Below are 12,623 nucleotides of genomic sequence, written 5' to 3' on the forward strand. Positions count from 1 at the left end.
TTACAGTAACTGTAGACAACATTAAATACTTGAGAATCTACCTCTCAAGACAAGTCCAGAAATTGTATGAACACAATTACAAAACATTTCTCAACCAAATAAAGTCAGACCTAAATAACTGGAAAAATGTCAATTGCTCATGGTTAGATGGAGCTAATATGATAAGAATGTCAATTCAATCCAAATTAAATTACTTATTCAGTGCCATACAAATCAAACTACCAAAATAATTATTTTACCAGGCTAGGAAAAAATAGTAACAAAATTCATCTGGAATCAAGAATAGCAAGAGAACTGATGAAAAAATTTAAAGACAGGTGACCTAGCTCTACCAAATCTAAAACTATACTATAAAGCAGCAGTCATCAATAGTTGTAATAGGTGTATTATACAGTAATGGATTAGTGGATAAGGATAGGCTCAAAGGAAATGGCAGTAAATGACTGCAATAATCTACTATTTAATAAACCCAACACAGGTTCTGGAATAAGAACTCACTTTTTGACAAAAAAATGTTGGAAAGACTGGAAAATAGTATGTCATAAACTAGGCACAGATCCACATCTCACACCCTATACCAAAATAAGGTCAAAATGGGTACAGCATTTAGACCTTAAGAGTAACACCATAGATAAATTAATAGAACAGGAAATACTCTTCTATTAGACCTATGGAAAGGAGACAAATTTATGACCAAACAAGAAATAGGGTATAATATAAATTGCAAAATGAATGATTTTGGCTCTATAAAATTGAAAAGTATTTGTCCAATTCATTCATCTCTTCTTTCTCTATTTTATTCATATAAGTATTTAGAGTATAAAATTTCCCTTAAGAACTGCTTTGGTTGCATCCCATTAGTTTTGGTATGTTTTTTCAATATTGTCATTCTCTTGGATGAAATTTTTGACTGTTTCCATGATTTATTTTTTTGACCTTCTCGTTCTTTAGGATTAGGCTATTTAGTTTCATATTACTTTTAATCTTTCTTTCCATGACCCTTGATTACATGTAAAGCTGCATTTACTGCTTCTGCCTTAGGTTTTATTGTTAGGTTATTGTTAAGTTTGTGTCTAAGTGCTATGTAACACCGAGAAAACTCTGTCCTCATACAGTTTTCTTCTGAGATGTATCATAACTAAGTTTTCTAAAATTTGGTTTACCTCCTTAACTTCTTCCTTGTTTTGTGAATAGATTTATCTAATTATAAGAGAGAGAGAAGTTGACATTTCCTACTAGCATAATTTTATCGTTTATTTCTTCATATAACTCACTTAACATGTCCTCTGAGAATCTGATGTATTTTGGTTTAGTATTGATGTTATTATATTCTCTAAGGGTGCCTTTTAGCAAGATATAATTTTCTCTCTTTTCTGTTTCAATTAGGCCTATTTTTGCTTTTTCCTCTGTCTGAGATCAGGATTCCAACCCTGATTTTTACTTCAGTTGATGCATTCAGTAGCATTCTGAGGCTCACAATATGCCTTTTATGCTGGGGCTGGGGCTGTCATTGCTGGCTTTCTGTACTGTTGGCTAGTCAGGCCAGGATTCAGATACCTCAGCTACTGATCTGTGATGTGGCTAAGAGCATCGCATTGGCTTCCACTATTTTTTTTCCCAAGTGAGACAAACCTCTGCTGAATTTCCCCCAGGGTATCTTGAGCTGGGAAATTGAATCATTCTGTCTTTTTATAAGTTCTATTACTCCAAACTTCATTTAAAGTTGAGAAATAAATTGGAAAATGAGGGGTGGCTAGGTGGCGTAGTGGATAAATCACCAGCCTTGGAGTCAGGAGTACCTGGGTTCAAATCTGGTCTCAGACACTTAATAATTACCTAGCTGTGTGGCCTTGGGCAAGCCACTTAACCCCATTTGTCTTGCAAAAAAACACCTAAAAAAGAAATTGGAAAATGCTCAGTCAGTTTCCTAACTGGTTTCCACCATCTTGGTTCTGCCCCCTTGAAGTTCCCTGTTTAATGCTCATACTTTTTTATCTCTCCACAGCTTCACACTCTCTTCCCCTTGATATTTTCTTTTTTCTATTTTTTATGATAATCCTCTGTCCTTGTTTTCTCCCTACCCATGTGGTCATTCCTTAATCTCCTTTACTGAATCTTCACCTAGTTCATGTCTGCTTATCATTGATGACCCATAAGGCTCTGCCCTGGACCTTCTTCTCTCTTTCCTCTATATTGTTTCACTTGGTGAACCAGCTGCCATGGATTCAATTATTATCTCTATGCATTCTTAAGATCTCTTATCCATCCTTAAGATCTTGCTGATCTTTGGTCTTCCTTTTCAAAATGTATGATAGGTAGACATCTAAAACTCATCATGTCCAAAAATGAATTTATTATCTTTTCTCTTAATCACTCCCCTCTGCCACCATTTTCCCATTCAACTAGATTCCCAACCTAGGTATCATCCTCACTTCTTTTTTCTTATCCCCCATCACCCCAATATTCTTTCTGTTATCAAGGTCTATCAATTTTTACAGCCTTAAAATCTCTTGAATATCACCCTTTCACTCCTCTGACACTGCCATTAGTGATGTAGCCACTCTTTATTTCAGATATGGACTAATATCCTAATGAACTAATGGTGGTTTCCATCCCAAAACCTCTCTATGTTCCAGGAGCATTTCTATTGGCTATCCCCAATGCCTAGAATGTTCTCCTTCCATATCTCTGAATCCTGATTTCCCTGATTTCCCGAACAAAAACCTTTTCTAATTCTTTTAATTTTAGTCTCTTACTTCTATTAATTATCTCCAATTTGTCCTGTTTATGCCATATATATATATATACATATATATATATATATATGTATATATATATAAAATATGCACACATTTTATATATATATATATATATATATGTATATATATATATATATATATATACACTTGTTTATAGTTGGTCTTGCCCATTAGAATGGTAGCTCCTTGAAAACAGTGCTATCTTATTACATTTTTGTATATAGTTGGCATTTAATAAATTTTTATTGATTGATCTAATTGTTGCTTCTTTTTTTTTTATTTTTAGGCTTGCCCAAGGCCATACAGTTAAGTAATTGTTAAGCATCTGAGGTTGGATTTGAACTCAGGTACTCCTGACTCCAGGGCCGGTGTTCTATCCACTGTGCCACCTAGCTGCCCTGAAATTGTTACTTCAGGGTGCTCAGGAGACAAGTAAGATGCTCTGGTACTTCCATCTCCTTGAAGACTTACCAGATTTTACTGTGGCAAGCTTTACTGTAATCAATGAAGCAGAAATAGATAATTTTTCCCAAACTTCCTTTTCTCCATAATCCAACAAATACAATGATTTGATCTTGTGTTCCTCTTCCTCTTTGAAAACCAGTCTGTATTTCTGAGAATTCTTGGATTACACAATACTGCAGCCTAGTTAGTCAAATTTTAGGCATCACCTTGCTGATGTATGAGATAAGCACACTTGTTTGGTAATTTGAAAATATTTTTTGGCATTGCCCCTTTTTTAGGATTAGAACATAAATTGATCTTTTACAATCCAGTGACAATGGATGAGTTTCCCAATTTGCTGGCAAGTTGAATGAGACAGTTTTAAAGCATCCCTTTTTAGAATTGTAAATAGCTCAATTGGAATTTCATCTTCCATAGACTTAATGTTAACAAGTCTTCCTAAAGTTCACTTGACTTAATTTTCCAGGATGTATGGTGCTAGATAGGTAATATCAATGTGATTATCAGTAATATTAGCATCTTTCTTGTATTATACCTCTTTTTAATCTATTCTAATTCTGTTACATCCCCATCAATATCTTTTCTTATATTCTTTTGGCATGAAATATTCCTTTGATATCTCTCATTTTCTGGAAGAGATCTGTCATCTTTTCCATTTTTTATTGCCTTCTATTTCTTTGCACTGCTAATTTAAAAAAGAAATATTTTTCTTCATCATACTCTAGAATTCTGCATTTGATTGGGTAAAACTTTCCCTTTCTCCTTTACCTTTTGTTTTGCTTTTGTCTTGAACTATGTCTAAAGGCCTCATCAGAAGTCATTTTGCTTTTTTACTCTTATTTTTTGTTGGAATTTTTGTTGCTGTTGTTACTGTCTTCTACACAGTATTGTAAGCTTCTGCATGTAGTTCTTTTACCTCTTTATCTACCAGATCTAACCCATTAAATCTATTGTTTACTTCTACTTCATATTTATAATCAATATAATTTAGATCATACTTGAAGATCTGATAGTTTCCAATTTATATCTGAATTTGCAATAAGAAGTTTATGACCTATTTCACAAGCAGCTCCACCTCTTGGTTTAATTGTATAGAACTTTTTGATCTATGGCCACAAAGAATATAATCAATCTGGGAGCTGTTAGGTGGTGCAGTGGATAGAGCACTGGCCCTGAAGTCAGGAGTACCTGAATTTAAATCCAGCCTCTGACACTTAATAATTACCTAGCTGTGAGGAATGTCATAGCAAAACTTATGGATCCCCTTGTCAAAGAGAAAATATTACAAGAATCCAAAAGCAAGAAGTTCAAATATCAAGGAGTGACAGTCAGGATCACACAAGACTTTTCAGCTTCCACTATAAATGAGAGGAAATCTTGGAATAAAATATTTAGAAAGGCAAAAGACATGGGCTTAAAGCCAAGAATAAAATACCCTGCAAAATTGTGTATAATGATATATGGGAAAAAATGGACATTTAATACAGTAGAAGATTTTGAAGATTTTTTGATGGAAAGACCAGATCTGAGTAGGAAATTTGGAATAGAATCAGAAGAGGTCAGTGAAATCTAGAAAGGTAAATTTATTGGAAAAAAATAGGATTTGTGTGATATAATGGTAGCATTTTAAATGGGTGAGTGGGAAGTTTGTTAACATTTTTGAAAATAATTATGGTGGAGTATGTTTTAAATTCATGGGTAATAATGGAAATATTTCTTGTTTCCAAAGGGGGGGAAATTAAATTTAACTAGAATCTGGGTTATTTTAGATAGCTTGAGACAATTGGAAAATGCATGAATTAAATAATGTGCGAATATAATGGAATATTTCACCACAGAAATGGGTTGAGAGGTCTTAGAATCCTGGGTCTGAACTGATGCATAATGAAATAAGCAAAATCAAAATTTAAAGATATTAGCAACAATGCAGAAAACTTTCAAACTAAAGAACAGAACTAAACAAGGCTTCAGAAGACCTGACCTTGAGGAAATTATCTTCAGGCAAAAGGGATGGACACAAGATGAAAAAAGTAGCCAATGATTTTGAGACATGCTTAGTCTGGATTAATTTTGATTGTTTTACAACTCAACCCCACTGAAGTCCTTTTTTTATTTTTTCATTTAGAAATAGAAAGGGCAAAGAGAAACTTCTAAAATGTAATAATTGTAATAATCTCTACAAGGCTTGTAACATTTAAATTCAAAAATTCAACTAGGAATTTGAAGGAGAGCAGCTTTGAATTTCAGGTACAGAATTAAATAGATGGCAGTATGGGGAATGTTTTATGTCTGGAAAGTGGTGTTTAAATTTATCAATAAAGAAAACTGTTTTGGAATACATTTGTTACATTATTATAATTAATATATACTAGCCATGTATATAGACTGTTATTTTGTCTCTCCTTGTCTAGTTCTATGAAATATTTTTTGAATCACAAAAAAATAATAATTACCTAGCTGTGTGGCCTTGGGCAAGCCACTTAACCCCATTTGCCTTGCAAAAACATAAAAAAATACTCAATCTGATTTATATATTGTTTGTATGATTATATCCATGTATAGAACCACCTTTTGTGTTGTTGAAAAAGAATGTTTGCTATGGCCAACACCTATGTTGAGAAAACTCCATGTCTCTTCCCTGTTTTATTTTTTTGCTCCAAGGCTAAATTTGTCTATTATTTCAATTATTTATGATCTCCTACTTTAGCTTTCTATTTCCTATGATGAAAGTAACATCTTTTGATTATTTTTATTTATAAAAGATTCTATAGGTCTTCATAGATCTAAGCAACATTGACCTCATTGGCATCACTGGTTGGAGCTTGGACTTGTTTATTTATTTACACATTACTAAAAGAATCTTGTTGTAAGAGTAAATATAATCCCCCTTACCCTACAAAAATAGAAAAACCTCACAAAAAATAAAGTAAGAAATAAAGAAAAAATTGTACTTCTGTCTGTATTTGGATTCCATCAGCTCAGTCTCTGGGATGGATTAAGTCCATTAGAGAAATTGTTACCATATTTTCTCACAGTTGCTATTACTAATTGTCTTTCCTTCCATCCATTCCCTCCCCACTCCCATTTATTCTATTCTCTCTCTCCTTTCAATTTGTTCCTCCTCAAAACTGTGTTATGGGGCAGTCAAATGGTGCAGACAACAGAACACCAGTCCTGGGACCCAGCACATGTCCAAATCCCAACCCAGACATCCGGCAACCACGTAGTTGTATGATATTGGGCAGGTCACCCACCCATACCACCTTGCAAAAAAACAAAAAAATTTGTTACATTTGACTGCCCTCTCCCATGATCTTCCCTCTTCTCTATTACACATTCAATTGCCCTGACCCCTTTCTCCCACCCTATTTCTCTCTTTTTCCTTTAGGGTAAAATAGATTTCTATACCATATTACGTCTGTATGTTGTTTCCTCTCTAAGCCATTTCCAATGAGAATGAAGACTCACTCATTCCTCTCATAATCCCCCCTTCCACTCCATTGCAAAACCGTTTTCTTGACTCTCACAGGTGAAATATCTTAGCCCCTTCTTCCTCACCTTTCCCTTTCTCCCAGTACACTTCTTTTTCACCTATTGACTCCATCTTCGTGATATATAATACCTTCATATTCAGCTCTCTCTTGTACTTTGTCTAGATAACTGCTTTATTATGTGTGATGGCATGAGTTATCAGTATCATCATCCCATGCAGGAATAAAAACAATTTAATATCATTAAATCCTTCTTAATTTGCCCTTTCCATGTCCCCTCTCTATGCTACACCTAAGTCTTGTACTTGGAGATCAAAATTTCTGTTCAGTTCTGGTCATTTCAAAAGAAAAGTTTGAGTCTCCTATTTCATTGAATGTCCATCTTTTCCCCTGGAAGAGGATGTACAGTTTTGCTAGGCAGCTGGTTCTTGGTTGCAATCCAAATTCTTTTGCCTTCTGGAATATCATATTCCAAGCCCCATAAGCCCTTAATGTAGATGCTGTTATGTCCTGTGTATTCCTGACTGTAGCTCCACAATATTTGAATTGTTTCTTTCTAGCTGCTTGTACTACTTTCTCTTTGACTTGGGAGTTCTGAAATTTGGCTATAATATTCCTGGAAGTTATTTTTTGTAATCTCTTTCAAAAGGAGATCAGTGGATTCCCTTGATTTCTATTTTACCCTCTGCTTATAGGATATCAGGGCAATTTTCCTGTAGAAATTCTTTAAAAATGAAGTCAAGACTCTTTTCCATGTCATAATTCTCAGGTAGTCAAATACTTTTAAAATTGTTTTTTTTTTGGATCTGTTTTCTGGGTCAGTTGCATTTTCAGTGAGAAATTTCACCTTTTCTTCTAGTTTTTCATTCTTTTAGTTTTCTTTTATTGTTTCTTGATTACCTACAAAGTCATCAGTTTCCTTTAGCTCCATTCTACATTTGAAAGAGTTGATTTCTTCAGAGAACTTTCTTATCTCCTTTTCCATCTGGTCAATTCTTTTTAAGGCATCTTCTCCTCATTAATGTTTTGGACTGCTTTTTCCATTTGACCTACATTGATTTTTAACATGTTATTTTGTTCAGTATTTTTGTATCTCCTTGACATGCTGCTGACTTGGTTTTCATGATATTCCTACATTGCTCTTATTTCTCTTCCCAAGGTTTCCTCTCCCTCTCTTGCTTGATTTTCAAAGTGTTTTTAAGCTCTTCCATAGCCTAAGATGAATTCCCACTTTTTTTCTTGGAGTCTTTAGATACAGAAGCTTGGACTTTGTCATCTTATTCTGAGTATGTGTTTTGATCCTCCATGGAACCAACGTAATCATCTATGGTCAGGTTCTTTTTTTCCCTGTTTACTCATTTCTCCAAACTTTGCCCTGGTTTTAGATGTTTCCCAAGTTTTTGATTATTATTGGAATACCCCCCCACAGGGACCTCAGTTCCTTCAATGTCTTATGAGAGTCTTTGACTGCTCTCCTGACCTATGCTCTGGTCTCTGGATGACCACAAGCACTTCCCTCTCCCCTGGAGCTGTGAGGATGGTCCCTATTCTGCCATGACAATAGCGGGTCCAAAGCACCAGAGTCTTGTCCCAGGGATAGTGGAGGGGTCTCAACTGTCTCCCCCCACCCCCTTACCACCTTCCATGGGGTGAACCCTTTGGAAGCAGCTGCCAGGCAGCTCCCTGCTGGATGGATCCATAGGCCTGCTTCCACTGTCTAGGGACCTGTGCTGCACTTGGCCTGTGCTCAGCACTCATTCTGGCAGAGTTTTTCCACTGATCCATGGATTGGGAGATCTGGAAATCATTTTCACTACCCTGAGCCCAGGCAGCCCCAGGGACCAGGCATCGCGCAGCTGTTCCTGGAAGGTTTGAGTTCATTTGCTCTGGTGGGCAGTGTGATCTGCCCCTTCCAACCCCAGTGGAATAGAACCTTCCCATGGATCTTCCAAGTTACCCTGACCTCTGGAATTGTTTCACTGGATCTTTCCATGAGTTCTGCCTCTCTAAAATATAGAGTTATAATATTAAAGTTCTTGGAGTTTGGGGGAACTGAGCTTCTGGGAAATCTTGTTTTCATGCTGCCATCTTGACTCTGCTCCCCTCCCCCTGCCAGATTTGTTTTACTGTGATGCTGAATGATTTGCTTTGGATTAAAGCATATAACATTCAGTCATTTTTGAGGTTATTCTACTCTAAACTTTTTTCATTCTTTTATTGACTATAAGGTCTACTCCATTTGTTTTAAGATATTCTTGACCACAGTATCACATGTATTGATTCACTCTTTCCTATCCATTAAAGTCCACTGACAACCAAGATATTGATGTTTAATCTTTCCAGCTCCCATTGGACCACATCTAGCTTACCATGGTTCCTAGATTTTACATTCCAACTTCCTATGTAAACTTTATCTTTACAAAATTAGACTTTCCCTTCATTACCAGATACACCTGCCACTGTTCCCTTTCAGCTTTGGCCCAATCATTCCATTAATACTAGCATTATTTGTAGTTGTCTTTTGTTCTTTCCTAATATCATGCTTGACACAATACAACCTGAGGTGCTCATCTTCAGTTTTCAAATCTTTTATCATTTTTAAATTGTCCATGGAATTTTCTTGGAAAATATATCAGAGTGGTTTATTTTTTTTTCTTCTCCAGTGAATTACCTTTTTGTCATAATTTTCCATTATGAACTGTCCATCTTGGGTGACTGCATGGTCTAGCTCATAATTTTATTGAGTTATGCAAACCCAACAAGATAGTGACTAGGGAGAAACTTCCTTGAACCTGAATAGATATATCTTTACTAAATTAAAGAAAATTCCACTTAATATAATACTTTATAGATGTCTAAATTGAAAATGTTGATTCATTTTTCCCAAGGATTCTTCAATATCTATTGATAAATCATATGGTTATTATTAATAACATAAATTATTATATTTTAAGTTTTAACTATGAAGTACTAACTCTACATTCCTGGTATAAGAACAATCTAGTCATAATGTATAATCTTTGTAATATATTGTTGCAAACTGCTTTTAAAAATTGTGTTTAGAATTTTTGCATCAATATTCATTATAAACAGAGTTCTATAATCTCATTTTTCTACTTTATCCCTCTCAGATTTGGTATAAAGATAAATTCTGTATCATATGTGCCAAGATGTTGGAAGAGTGCTCCCTTTTCTCATGTTGTTGTTTGCATAATCCTTAATTTTTTTAATATTTTTTGAAAGTTTGATAGAATTTATATATATATATGTATATATATACACATATACATATGTATGTGTGTGTGTGTTAGAATGTTATTGTTCAATGATGCTAGTCCTTCATTCTCAAAGAAGGCCATGACATCAGAAAGGTGATGCCATGTAAAGCACAGAAATTGGATTTGAGTGATGGGAGGACTGTACTAAGTCACCAACCTCACTTTTTCTTCCAGAGACATCTGGGTTCAATGGTCAGATATGAATCAGGATGACAAGAGATGGCCCTGGAGGCAAGGCAGTCAAGGTTAAGTGACTTCCCCAAGGTCATACAGCTAGTAAGTGGCAAGGGTCTGCAGCAGTATTAACTCCCATTCTCTTTACTCTAGGGCCACTGATATTTCCACTGCACCACCTAGCTGCCCCTTATTGTTCAATAAGAAATGATAAAACTGATGGTTTTAGTAAAACTGGGAAGACCTATGAACTGATAAAAATGAAGACAGTAGAACCAGGAGAATAATTTATATAGTAACAATAATATTTGTAAAAAAAAAAATGAATCTACTGTGAAAGCCTGGCAACTGTGATTAACAAAATGATCATCCCTAATTCCAAAGGACTTATGATGACATATGTTCTCTACCTCCAGAGAACTGATGAGTACAGATTAAACACTGAAAACTTTTCTTCTTTTTCTTGACTTTTTTGAGGGGGGCATGATTTGGGTAATGTGAAATTTTGTTTTGCATGACTACATACATACATATTTATATTATGCACATATGTATAAACACACATGTACTGATTTCATTTTTCTTGTCTTCTCATTTAGTGATAGACAGAATGGGGAAGGGAGAGAATTATTTTGAACTAAAAATAACAAAAAGGTTTCTGTGTTCTAAAATTATTTCTAATTAAGTTAAAAAAAAAGGTTGCATATCATTCAGGAAAAGAGTTTCTGAAAATCTCCCTTATTATCTATTCAAATGTTGTGAGTTGTTTTGCATTTTTCATATGCAACTATTTGGCTTTATTTTCCCTTTTAGAAAATCAAACTAGTGACTTATTGACTTTAGTCATTTGAAAATATATTATTATTAATTGTGGCCTTTTTTATTTGAATATAATCTTCCCCAGTGCCATACAACTTCCCTGCTCAGTGAACTGTCCCATTTAACAAATATTATCAGTAAACCAAAAAAAAAAAAGAGAAACAAAGAAAATTTAGCAAAATTAATCAAATCAGAATAATATTTAATTTTTTAAAAAGTATTCCACAACTCTTTGGGTCTTCCCACCTCTGCAAAATAATGGGAGGATGCTGCTTCTCATATTTCTCTTTTTATATCATTATTATTTTGTAGCATTCACATTTAAATTTTTGTTGTTTTTTTCATTTATATTGCTATATTCACTTGTGAATAGTATTTTCATGCCTGGTTTTTAATATTAAATTGTGTCATGTTTATATCTTGCTTCTTTGTACTCAGTACATACAGTATTTTTATAGCATAGTATTATTCTATTATATTCAAGTATAAAAAATTGTTTACCCACTCCTCCATTGATAAACATCTATTTCATTTCCCTTTTTTGCTATTATTAAAGGTGCAACTGTAAATATGTTAGTGTTTATTTGGACTTCTGTTTCACAAGTGGTTTCCTTGAGAAATACATATTAATGAAATTTCCAGCTCATAGAATATGGAGGTTTAACTAACTTTATCTTCATACTACCAATTTGCTTTCTAATATTCTTGTATTGATTAACTATCCCGTATTAGTGTGTTTATCTTTTCATAGACATTCCAAGATTTATTAATTTCATCCTATGTCAATTTTACTCATTTAGAAGGAATAAAAGTGAAACAGAGCTATTATAATTTGTATGTCCCATTAATAATTTGAGCATTCTTTTATATGGTTCACAGTAGTTCGCAATTTTTCCTGGTGAAAACTATTTGTTCATATCATTTGAACCTCAATTAGTCATGGAAATTCAGTAGTAGGACAAAAGTCAAGCCCTCTGTTGATTACCCAGGATGCAGTCAGTGATGTTGTCATCTTCAATGCCTGACCCTATGCTATCTTCCAAAGTGTCTGCTTAATTCTTTTCTGAAAAAAAATTGAGCATCTTATCACATTCCTACTGCAAAAAAAATAAAACTCTAATATATAAAATATGGAAGAACAAAGTATTGAAGAGCTAAATATAAGTATAATTAGTGAATATTGATTTAAAATTTTCAAATCGAGTTGAATTTAAACTTGGGTGGTTCAATATCAGGAAAACCACCAATATGACTTACATGAAAACCACCAATATAACTTACGATTATATTAATAAGAAAAACATACCAAACCATCTAGAAGAAAGAATCATTTGACAAATTATCCCACAATAATAATAATAATAATAATAATAATAATAATAACCTTACAAATAAGAGGCATAAAGAGACCTTTCTTGATATTTCTTCTTTTTTGTGATTTAACTTTGCTATTTTCTATTCGATTTTGTGACCTCTTCTTCATTGGAGTTGCTAAAGATCTATCAATTTTGTTAAACTTTTTTTAAAGAAAAAGATTTTAGATTTATTTATCTATTCTACTTTTTTGTTTTTGGTTTATTTCTCCTCTAGTTTTAATGTCATTATTTATGTCTATTTAAGATTCCTTACTTGCTATT

The sequence above is a fragment of the Macrotis lagotis genome, chromosome X (assembly GCF_037893015.1).
Source record: "Macrotis lagotis isolate mMagLag1 chromosome X, bilby.v1.9.chrom.fasta, whole genome shotgun sequence".
Taxonomy (NCBI): domain Eukaryota; kingdom Metazoa; phylum Chordata; class Mammalia; order Peramelemorphia; family Peramelidae; genus Macrotis; species Macrotis lagotis.